Source organism: Podarcis erhardii (genome assembly GCF_964252035.2).
Source record: "Podarcis erhardii genome assembly, chromosome: 7".
Lineage (NCBI taxonomy): Eukaryota > Metazoa > Chordata > Lepidosauria > Squamata > Lacertidae > Podarcis > Podarcis erhardii.
Window position 1 is genome coordinate 32,717,613 of NC_138511.1, and position 13,036 is coordinate 32,730,648.

Below are 13,036 nucleotides of genomic sequence, written 5' to 3' on the forward strand. Positions count from 1 at the left end.
CCCTTCAATGAAATTCTGAGTGTGGTTTACAGTAAAATACAATAAAAAATACATTTTATATAAAACAACTCTAAAACAAGAACTAAACAGGCAATACAAGCTGCAAAAAACAGCAACAAAGCTTGTTGCTTTGCTTGGCAGGGAAATGATCAGAAGGTGGATGCCACACAATGCCTCTCTAGGGAAACCGCTCCAGGAATGGGTTGCAACCTCTGCGAAGGGCCATTCCTGAATAGCTACCCACCTCACCACAAATAGTGGAGGCTCTTGCAGAGTAAGGAGCAGCACAATAAATTGTTATGCCAAATATCTGTGACTGGTTTGAAGTGAGCTTTGATGGCTTATGCAAGGGTCACTCTATCTGCTCTGGAAGCTGCAGCCAGCAGAGGATGCAGCAACCAAACTGCTGATAGGAGCAGGTTATTGGTGGAGAGAGCTACACTGGTTGCCGATTTGCTACTGGGCCAGGTTCAAGGGTCTTTTATTATTTCACAGAGCCCTAAAGAACTTGACCCCAAAGTACCTTAAGGACCTCCCACAGGACACTTCTGGACTCAATGGCCCCATGGTTCAGTTGGCCATCACCGAGTCTTTAGTGTGACAGGCCATGCCCTGTGCCTTCTTTTAGACATCTTCTGAAAACTACATTGTTTGGACAGACCTTTGCTATATTATTTTTCCCTCCTTTTTAACCAATCAGGATTTACTGATTTTATTTTAATCTTGTTTGCTATAGACTGCTTTGTCTATGAAAGTGCAGATGATAAACACTTAAACAAACAAATAAATAAATAAATTTGTAACAGCCACCTTGCTTTACATGATGTGGAGCATTTCCTGATCTTTCCTCCTTTGGCAAAAATGGAGAAAAGGGAGAGATGGAGACTGGAAATACTGAGGTTCACAGAAGGTGGCTACACATGCTATTATCAGTCCTCTATTTACTGATCTTCCAAGTACTGCAAGTGCTAATCCTTACTTTCTGCTTGCAAGAGAGTTTCTTATTGCTGATAAAATCTTACTTGTACAGTTTTACACTTTAATATTGTTCACTATACACCTGTGGGATAGGAAGGGAAACACAGGGAGGGAGGGAGGGAGGGAGGGAGGGAGGGAGGGAGGGAAAGAAGGAAGGAAGGAAGGAAGGAAGGAAGGAAGGAAGGAAGGAAGGAAGGAAGGAAGGAAGGAAGGGGCACATGACAATTATGAACTGTGAACATTAAAATAGGAGTAAGGAAGAACTTTAAAAGAACAATGCCATCAAGGCAGGGCCCTATTTCCTCTATTGTTCTGAGTAGGGATGGTGGGGAGGCAGAATCCTATTGCTGTAAAAATTGTAATCATGCAAAGCTATTTTGCAATACTTCCTCTCTCTCATTGCTGCCATACTTCGTGTATGCGTGCGCGCATGCAAACAAGACTGTCCAAATTGTTATGCACCATAATATGTATGGACAGATCTGTGAACCATTCTATCATTTCTGAAACTTGTTAGTGGCTGCAAAAACAGAAATAATGAGAAAATATTTAATACACAGGCTGGATTCGGAGAATGGGGTGGGGGATGGAAAGAAAAGACAAAGGCCTTTTGTGTTCTCTTGCCACGTATCAGCTAACAACATCCAATCTCCCTATGTTAAATATGATCAGAGTTTGGCCAAGAGGAATAATTCTTGAGTAAGGAAGGAAGGATTTGGTAGAGCAAAACAACAACCCCATGCAGCCGATTGCAGCTGGAAATGCAACCCTGTTGCTAATCAAGGTTTCTACATGTCAAGTTACCCTGTCATCAACTAATGCTTCTGGTGAGAACAATCAACGTTGTGTAAATGCCAACAAGAAAATCTGAGAATATTAATATATAAAGCAGTCCAACAATAAAACATATATTCTTTATTATTATTCAATTTGATGCGTGGAAGTATTAAATTCTTTCTTGGTTACCGAGCAATGCAACATCAAATGTTGTGGACCCAAATGATGGAACTACTACAATTATTGTCATTCCAAAGCCCTGAATTTACCCAGAGCTGAAATTACCCAGTTGGGCATAATTTCTGTATTCATCAAGCAGGAGAGACCCTTTCCTGTTTCCCTGTTTCAAGATGACAGGGGATCTTTAATAGCGGAATGAAGGGGAGATGTTTTAGCCAGGCAGAGGAAAGGCAAGGGCGAGGAAAGCTAAACTAGCCACAGTTACCTCTTCCACACAACTGATAAATGATGAGAGACCCTGCTTGGGTAAAAAGTATGTCTTGTGTTAAAGTCGTAGCTGACTGACATAGTAAAAGAGGACTACAGCAATTGGTCGTAACGTCTTAAGGAAGGCCAACTCCTCCTTTGAGAACTGTGAGATTAAAATGTTTAAACTGTTCCACTTATCTCACAGTCAGCCCTGCTGTGGCTTTTCCCTGCAACACCAAGGCCCATCTGGGGAAACGGTGCTTGACAGGCAGAGGGAAACACACAGAATGGACAAATGGCATCATTATGAGCTGAACAACTGGTGGTTCTGCATGTTTAATGAAGAGGCGTCTTGTCAGCTGAACCTCTTGCAAACTTCCTTTTAGAAAGATGACATTTCACTCCCCCCCGTGCAATATCCAAAACTTTTAGCTTTCTTGGTGCTAATTGAAATTGATCCAGTGCTATACGTTATATAAATCAGAGTATGCAGGAAAGCCACTAGAAAAGACATCTATCATCACGACTCGAGCCATTGGTCTACAGCTCACCATTGGCAAATTCTTCCTTTTTTGCACATACTTTATGTCACTACCATTGTCTGCAGGAACCCTTTCAGCAGAGTACAGATTTTAAACTAATCAGATCACTCATACCAACACTCAAAAGTTCCTACAGTCATAGCCAGGGATGGACAAATTTGTCAATTTCAGTTTCGCATTCCACCACCCCCATTTAAAGTTCAACTCAGCAAATTTCTACATAAGTTTGCAGTTCCTTTTTTAAAAAGGCCTCGTGAAAATTCATCTGCATTTCAGTGAACATTTATCCTAGCATACACATTTTTGAGACCATGATGCCTAATATACACATTTTCACAAGCAATTTTTCCTAATGCTATCCATTTTTGTATGAAATTTTCACTAATATATAAATTATTACTCTTTTGCAACCTCCCCTTGATATATATACACTTTTGCACATACCTCTGGTTGTAAACCTCTGTAGCAAAATTCAGAGAAATGGGAATTTTGAAAGATAACTATTTCCATTTTGAATATTGTTTCAGGAAGGACTGCATGAAAATGTGAACTGAATTTCTGTCCAATCCTCTACTCATGATGACCAGTTCTTTCATCAAGCTGTGTGCTCAATGTTCCCTATAGTCCCCAATGTCATGCAGCTATAGTATTGTCTGAATGTATGAAATCACACTGGATACATGTATGATGTAATGTAGTTCAGTCTGAGTAGCCATGGCATGGGAAATTGCCAGATCATTGGCACAAAAACAGTTTAGTGTGGGAAGCAAGAAACAGGGAATTATGATCATGATGTTCCTGTAATGCAGAGGTTAGTCAAGACTGCCCCAATAACTGGCCATATACTACCACAGGAAGTTGTATGTTTCTATAATGTCTCTAGAGACGGAATCAGTTTGTGGACTTATTAATAACAAGAGCAACCTGCAATACAATCTTGGAATGTGTTCCCATCTACTAAGACTGCTCTTGTTCAGAGCTCCAAAAACCTTAGGCCACATCCACAGAATACATTTAAAACACAATCATCCCACTTTATTGGTCATGGCTTCCCCCTGAAGAATCCTGGGGACTATCGTTTGCTAAGGGTGCTGAGAATTGTTAGGAGACCACTGTTCAACTCACAGAGCTACCATTCATAGAACAAGTTAGCATTCAGTCCCTCTTCCCTTGGAATTCTGGGAATTGTAGCTCTGTGAGGGGAATGGGATCTCCTAACATCTCTCAGCACCCTGAGCAAAGAACAGTCCCAAGGATTTTGTTGGGGTGGAGCGATGACTATTTAGATTTGTATGATACTGCTTTAAATATTGAGTACAGATGGTGCCCATGAGTGGCTAACCTTTTGGCCTCTAAATGTGGCGGGACTCCACTCCCCTTAACCCGACTCTCAGCCATGCTGGTTGAGCTGATGGGGTTGAAGTCAAACAACATCTTGAGAGCTATGGACTTGCCCCACACTGCTTTAAACCTACTATTTCTCTCATCCCCATCCCCAGCTTAACCGCCACTAGCATTCCAGAAGATCACAAGTTTCTGTCAGACCATTTTTGAGGTGGCGTGTTTTAACCCCTTTAGAGTCAAGTCACAAGATATATGAGAATTCCAGTTCCTTTGGGGGACTTCCGGGTTGGTGCCTCCGGCAATGGCTGAGCTCCTCCGATCGGGAGGAACTTACTCCGTGAAAAACAGGGTCTGACCGCCATGGCGAAGGCGGAGACCCATTGAAATCACAAGCGGGAGAAGCTTGTGAACCTGGGATTCAGCTGGCACCTTTTGCGCCTCCCCTACTCACGGGGAAACCCTGTTTTGGGGATCCGGAGTGACGTGGGGTGAGTGGCGCGGTGCTTTGAATCGACTGCTTCTTTCACGGAGTGAAGCCGCATTGCTGTTGCTGGAGAGCGCTGACTTTTTCCTGTGGACAATTGGATTTTAAACAACTACCCGTGAGTAGAACGGAAAATTGGATCTTTAAGTACCTTAATTTGGCGCCGAAGCGGGAAGGTCATAAACAGGAAGTCCGCCTTCCGCTTTTGTAAATAGACTGAAGCAAAGACATTACAAGCTAAAGTCTTTGAAAGCTTTTGACAAAGGATTAAATCTTCATCTGTTAAAAATACAAAACCCCCCTTGGAAGCAGGTGAAGAGGGGGAAAATTTTGAACTTAGTAAGCCTGCAGGAGTGTGGGGAAAATCAAATTACCACAGCTCTGAACCTGGGAACGGGCTGCCAAATGACGTTTGGGGAAAGTTTATTGACAGAACGGATTTGACAGCTAGCTAAAATAAGAGTAAGATACTGTTTCCATTGTCCTCTTCTGCATTTAAAATGGAGGAAAAAGTAACTGAAAATCGAAACTATGTTTATTGCTTGAGTTGTGCTTGAAAGAACTGATACAAGTGGAGACTGTTTCCCTCTAGAGGGAGCCTTTGAAATTGTTATAGGAGTGTAACTGGGAGGTCTCCAGCTGCAAGATAAGGATTCTGAGAACCAGAGATTGACCTTGGACCATTCAAAATGTTGATAGGAGAAGTTATTGTGACTGCATTATGTAAGATAAACTATTTGCTGGAAGAGCTTCATAAAAAGACAGATGACATGACTTTTAAAATTGATAATTTGGAACAGAAAGTGACAAATTTGAGACAAAAAGTGAGCACCAACACAGAAATAATTCAGGACCTGGCACAGGAACCTACGTTGGCAGAACAAATGGTGGAGGAAAAGGAGAAAGTCGTTGTTTTTGAACCTAAAATAACACAAGCGGGATCCTTAGTTCTACAGAAGCAAATTGGGGACTATAAATTGAGGCCTTTTATGATTGAATCTAGAAAAAGACAGATTTTGAGGATTGGATCCTGGCTTGGACTGAAGAAGGAAAGTTGGAAAGATCCCTCTATCCAGGGATTAATTGACTTTTGGGACATGGACTTGGATTTGGAGGAGATTGAAGTTTTGGGGGCCTTCGGATTTGGAGGAATCTTGAAATATGTCCTGAAACACTGTATAGACCCTAGCTTCAACTATGGAAATTTGGCTGAACTGTCCAGAAGGAATAAAAGTATTGTTAGGATGGAGTTCTGTCGAGATTTGCTCTCTAGCATTAAAGAATATGAAGAAGATCTGCAGAAGGGACCTGGAAAAGAGTTAAGAGCCTCGGACATAAGATCTCCAGGTTGATGGACTATATGGAATTGACGGAAAGGACTGGCAGAATCCGAAACCAGGGAGAGGAGTTGATGGAAGAAGATTGGAAAATTTAAAGTTTATATATAGAAATATCGCAAAATTAATGAGTGATAGAAAAATGGTGGATTGATATTTTATGGATTTAGCAGAAATGTTATAAGGAATTAAGCATATATAAGTATTTTAGTTTTAATGTTAAAATAAGGTTAAAAAAATATGTTATTTATAATATGATAGAGAATAGAGAAAGATGGAAAGGATTTGCTGAAATAACTGGAAGTGGAATACAAAAAGGGAGGTGAGAGGAGGTCGAGGAAACAAGGGAATGAAAGAAAGAGTATCGAAAAGGGGGGATGTTTTTTTTAAAAAAATAGTTTTTGTTTTGTTTTATTTAGGGTTAGGGTTAGGAAGTGGGTTTGGTTTAGTTTAGTTTAATGTGTTTAGTTTAATGGGTTTTTTATATATTGTATTGTATTGTCTTTTTTTTTCCTTTTCTCTTTTGTTTTTTCTCTTCTGTCTTTTTTCCTTTTAAAAGTAATAAATATTATTTTGGGGGGGAAAAGAGAATTCCAGTTCCTTTGGAGTCTTACTTTTCTTCATGAGTAGAAACAGGGGTGCCGACTTGAATAAGGGAAAGAGGTAAACCCCACCCCACACAATCGATCACAATACATTGTGCCCACACACCATTTGAATGGCAATGCCCATCAACTTTTTGGGGGGCAGCCCCTTCAAATATTTTATGGGGGGGTCAAAGGGACCTCGGCCCTTTGGAGTTGGCTCCTATGTACAGAAACTAGGGGAACAATCCTGTGCACAAGAAGTTTGCATAAAGCAGGCTGCTATATGCTAAATGCCAGCCTATATGCTATATGTAGGACGTGGGTGGCACTGTGGTCTAAACCACTGTGCTTCTTAGGCTTGCTGATCAGAAGGTCAGCGGTTCGAATTCCCACGACGGGGTGAGCTCCCATTGCTTGGTCCCAGCTCCTGCCAACATAGTAGTTCGAAAGCACGCCAGTGCAAGTAGATAAATAGGTACAGCTCCGACGGGAAGGTAAACAACGTTTCTGTGCGCTGCTCTGGTTTCAGTGTTCTGTTGTGCCAGAAGCAGCTTAGTCATGCTGGCCACATGACCCAGAAAAACTGTCTGCAGACAAACGCCGGCTCCCTTGACTTGGAAAGCGAGATGAGCGCCCCAACCCTAGAGTCATCTGCGACTGGACTTAACTGTCAGGGGTCCTTTACCTTTAGCTAGGTTGCTGTAAATTAAACTGGCATAAATCCATACCAAATCTAAACCCCATTCAGGAGCAGGGTGGCTGCTGCTGCCCTGCCTAAGCCTAGCAGAGGAGAAACAAGCCTCTAAAATAGTGTTGCCAAGTCACATGACTGACCTGAACAGGCTTAGGATCCAGTCTAACTCCCCCTCTTCTGGTCATGCCCCTTTGTGGGGGCTTACATCGTACTTGGCTCAGCTGGCGTATGCTTGGCTGAGCCAGGGTTGGGGAATCCAATCTGAGCTGGGAATTGAGATGGCTAAATTTGAGATCCGCTGCACCTAAGCTTCTCACTGCAGCAGCTCTTGCGATAGGATTTCCCACTAACACATTTAAGTTGAAACTAGTCTAGAAGTAATCTTTATTTTTCAAATGCGAGACCTAACTTAAATTCCAATTTGTATTATGAGAATCACTCTCCCCCCCCCCCCACTATATACATGGTTAGAGTGCTGGACTACTAACCTACATTATAGGATTGTTGCGAGGATAAAATGGGGGGGGGGAGAATCATGCACTCCACCTTGAGCTAGTTGGAGGGAAAGGTGGGATTTAAATGTAATTTCAAAAACAAATAACTATTTTTTCTCCTCTTTTTTTTCTCCCCTTCTTACCCACACTCTTTCGTTTCCCTTACCTTTTTTTTTTTTAATTAAAACTTTATATCTCTTTATTTTAAAAAATGTGATGGGACTGCCAGTGCCACCTAACTTAGGTTTAGGTATAAGCCGGAAGGTGGTCTTAACCGGGCAACTGAAAGCCAATGGATCAGAACAATAGTTTAAAAAAATATAGGAGGGTTCATAACCCAATGCAAATTTCCCAGTGTAAGTTGCTAGGCCTGAGCCCACACTAGAAAAAAAAGATTTGGGCATCTAACCCTTTGAATTGGCAATCCATTTCTGCTCAAGGGCATGAGCATAAAAAAAAAAAATTAAAAAGAGAGGCAATTATGGGAGGGGGAGAAAGGGGAGGCGATTCAGTTTGGCAGGCTTAACCCTTGTAATCCTTTTCTAGTATTTCATGGGGAATTATATACCTGAATTATTCAGACTGGGAACATGGGCAGCAGATAACCTATGCGGCATAGACTTCCCATATGCATGTCAAGTTTTATTTGCAGCTGTTATAATAAAGTTGCAGTGGAAAGGTTATTTTTCTTAGAATTGTCTTATGCCATTTTCATAGTGAGTAATGACGATTGCCTAAATGAATAAAAGAATAAATTTCATTGTTACCACCTGCTCTTTTCTATCACAAGGAGGGGGGAGGGGGGTAATGCTGCAAAATTTGCAAATGATGCTACTCTGTGCTAAATTGTGTGGGATGTTTTATAAAGTGAATTAATATCCACTAGGGACTGAGCTGAGATCATCAAACTCATTTCACATAAGACAACAAATTGAATCTCTCCAGGGACTCAATACATGAAAAGCCAGTGCGCTATCAAGCGATCCAGCCTTCTCTTAGGTAGATTTCTTTAAGCAAAAATATTAGATATATTTTCAGGATTGCGCCTATTGTTTTGTTATTCGCCACCTAATGAAATGCTACTTCTGTTTTCGCCAGATGGTAGTACATATAATTTTCAGGCCTCCGAATCACAGCATCATACAAACAAATTGTATGGCAAAACATTAGCAGCCTAGAAATCCCTGATTATTTTTTCCCCCAACATCAAAACAACCCAGACTTTTATCTCACTAGTGCTGCTGAAGTGCAGAGTGTTTTACGTTTTAAACTACACATCTTTAAGGGGAATATCTGGAACGAATTTAGCTGATCCATTCATGATTTGATCGATTGTGTGTGTGTGCGCGCATGTACACACACATATATTTAAAGAAATCAAACATGAAGGACAATGAGCAAAAAAGAAAGCCCACAAACTGTACAATGCAAAATGTATTCTTAATACATTTTAACAATAACACATGCTGTGTTCATACAGTGGAATAACATCATCCATATGAATCCTAGGAATTTAGTATATCTGACAGTTTCTCTCAACCACCCATAACATTCTTTCCTGTCTCATTGTAGCTGGCAAAAGAGAATTCTATAATTGAGTGGTACAGAACATGTGCCCTCCCTGCTAGAAGATGACAGATGGATTATAAAAACTTCAAAGCAGAGCATTTGGAGCACCAGGGGAGAGATAGTGGGTATTTGAACTCTCAGTCTTTACCCAGGAGACAATGGCACTGTGACATGGTGCATATATCAAGGAATGGTGTAACTAGATAGACATAATCTTTCTTTTCAGTACGTATTTAACATTCTGTTACGAACAAGTTTCAGCCTAGCTAAAGTGCAACTCATCTTAATACTAATCATCGTAGCCTGAAAGGCTACATGTACCCCCCCCCCTTTTTTCCAATTTTGGTTAAACTGTTCCTGCATAAAAGTGATTTTTAAAGGACACGGGCAACCTTTACCCAGTTATTTGGGATTGCTAATTTTCTTTTCTCCCCCCACCCCACCCCATCAAACTCATTGAAGTTAGATTGCATTTATATGAAGACTGCTTTACATAATTGAACATGCCTGCTTTCTAATGGATCTGCATGACAACCTGGATGCAAAGAATAAAGCCACACATTGTAAACTCATGTGTTAGTTATCATATACAAGCATTATCATCTCCTCAGCTTTGCTCTTTTTTTTAAAGAACAAGGAAACACTGTAATAAAAGAAACATGAGTGTTGCACAAATGCTTAATGTGGAGGCAAATGGACTGCATCTCCTAACTTCAAGTGGACTAGCACCAAGGTGCAGAAGCCAAGCACTGCTTCATGGCTTACGCTTTCCACATGTGTTGTATTCAACGTAGCACTAAGTAACTTACTGCATAAGTGAACTGACATCCACTTGCACAATAGAATTTCCCTCCACTCCCCTCACCCACAAATCTGCTCTGGGTTCCCCCACAAACCTCCAGAACAGATCTGGTAGCATGTAGCACTGCTCCACATGCAGAAGTCATTCTGCTTGCACAATTATTTCTTTGAATACTGCCCAGAGTTTTTAGAGACTTACATCTATCTCCCAGTTAGACTCAGGATGGTAAAGGATAGTGGCTAAGTACAGTAACTGAGTTATGAATCAGGAAGCTCCCAGTTTAAATCATGCTTCTGCCAGTAACACACTAGGTGCCTTTAAGCAAGCCATTCTTTGTAAGCCCAGACACAGTGAGGACGAGGCTGCCAGGGTCAGGGCCCAGGAAGCATAAAAAATGACATGACAACATCTTGGGATCAAAAGGGCCACAACTTTATTGATCCCAACTTTATTGAACTTTACAGGTGTTAAGTATGCTTTGGTGTATATAGGCACTGGCTGTGCATCCTGAATCAACCAACCCAATTGTGGTCAGATTACTTAATCTGAGTCAATCCTAGGTTAGGGATCCCCCCATGATGCAAATCAAATAGGGTGAACCCTCCAGGGTGCCATTTGGTGATTCTATGGCCGATAGCCCCTGCCTAGGCATTCAGACAGAATCCTTCCCCCCTGAACCCCTTTACTGGGGTACCCTGATAATTGATTTATGATACACTGGCTTTCAATACTAACAAACACAGAGAAGACCCAAGTGTTCATAACAACATTTATTATTGAACAATGTTTTAACATGCATTGAGTAATCTATGTTTACGAAACTGTAATATGGGAAGCAACCCTCAGACAAGACAATTAGGGCCAGTTTACATGTTATTGCCATAAAATGGCACCCATTTTAATTTACTCCATGTAGCAGTTGGATCATGAAAGTTATATCACACCACCACAAAGCCATTTTTATCCCAACACTTCCAATGAGGTGGAACTTGCATGGATCTTATGGTGAGTTTGTACAAATGATGGGGTTACAAAGTTGTAACAACTATGTGGAACAAACCCAGCAGAAGTCCAGTGCTTTAACAAGCTGCTTCATTTTAGTATCAGTAATTCAATCATCAGAAGATTTTACACTTTACTGTACAAATGCAGCAGGCTGCCCCTGTTGCTGGCATTATCAATATAATTAAGGAAATAAAGCATGCAAGTAATTTGGAGGTGCGTTATTATGGGACTTTATAGTTGGAGAACTATAAAGGTACCATGCAACCATTTATGAACCATCCATGAGTAACAACTCAATGGAAAACACCCACGTAGTTGGACCCACGCATCACAGTATTCTCACATGTGCCACTGCTGAATTATTCCGACATGAGAAGATGGAGCTATGATATGATATCTAAAGGACTGTCACACAAAAGATAGAGCAAGATTGTTTTCTGCTGTTCCAGAGGGGAGGAACCAGTTGATTCAAGTTACAGGAAAGGAGTTTCTGACTCAATATTAAGAAGAACTTTCTGATATTAAGAGCTGTTTGACAGTGGAATGGACTGCCTCTTTCACTCGAAGTTTTTAAAGATATGGTAGGTTGGATGGCCATCTGTCAGGGATTCTTCAGCCATGATTCCTGCATCAAGAGTGTTGAACTACATAACCCTTGGGGTCCCTTCCAACTCTACAATTCTAGGATTCCAAGTGAAGGGACCCTTTTGGCCTTGTTTGTTGATCAGCAAGTAAAAAATGATGACGAGAGCTAGGATGCTGGAACTAGGGAGTCCCTAACTTGCACCTGCTTAAAATATAGAAAATACAGTGCTGTGATGGTTAGAAGATCCTATCAGAAGCATTCCATGAGGCACTTTGGCATTGTGGCTCTATAACAAGCAACAACAGCCCCGTAAAGCCATACACTGCAACACATTCTGTCCTATGCAGGATGCGGATTGTTGCCAAATGCAAGTGAAGAGAAAGAGGCAGGAGGGTGAATCTTTGAAGGCAACCTGCTTTTAGAAGCCTCGTTTTTAAAGTGCATTTTCAGCTTTCCCTTTTTCTTTTCCCCCCAGTGATCTTCTGCCATGCTGGAATGTAAACACCACAGGAATAGACAGAATCTCGAATTAAGGATTTGAATGCATTTCTTTAGAAGTAATCTTCAAAGAATGTACATCCCCAAACATCACAGTGATTCAACAAGCTAAGGAGCTCGAGACTGCTTGTACAACCATACAGGTCATGCCTATTACTTATTACCAGTTGGTCCCTGAATATTGACAGCAAATGAACAACAACAAAATATGGAAGGCTGCTTTCTTTGCTCCTTTCCCCTTTTTTAAAGCTTTAGCACATTTGGCAAGCAAACAGGGACAGTAATGTTGCTTTTATGGAGGAAAACGCAGGGGCACAATAGCAGCCTTGCACTTGCAGCACTGTGCTGCTGAATATAAAGGCCGCACTGCAGGGTTCAGTCACTCTAGCCTTACTTAGGCTCATAGGTATCTGCTATTAGTAGTCAACATTAGTGAAGGAGGGGGGAATAAGGTGGAAACGCAACCATGTTTTATTTACTGAGGCTACCATTAAATACTTTAATAGTAATAAACACAGAGAAGACTGACTTCTGTGGTTGGGGTGTGGGTGTGGGTGTGGGTGTACACACACACACACACACACACACACACACACATATGAACAGTCAGCTCATCTATCACAATCATGTCCAACTTAAAAACCATCAAACAGGGATGAACATTTTAATGATATAAAAGCAGGAGATGGATTCAATCGCAGTCAACAAAATGAGAGAGGTCCCTGCCATTAAAATGATACTAGCTTGTGCCAGCTCTAACTGCTGTACATTTGTTAGATAATAGCTTTGTGTTTTTTCCCCCACTATGAGATCTTTTGCGAGGGGAAAAAAAGAAGACATTTAATCAGAGTGATACACGACATCCAAAAAAACAGAAACCGAAAATTATGGCACGAGCTAAAAGCAAGTT

At 41.1% G+C, this 13,036-nt stretch overlaps 1 protein-coding gene across 2 annotated transcripts in view; it reads right to left on the minus strand.

Annotated features, from left to right (window-relative positions):
• ZNF536 (zinc finger protein 536) overlaps nt 1-13,036 on the minus strand; it is a 453,952-nt gene that overhangs the window by 412,574 nt on the left and 28,342 nt on the right. The window lies entirely within an intron of this gene.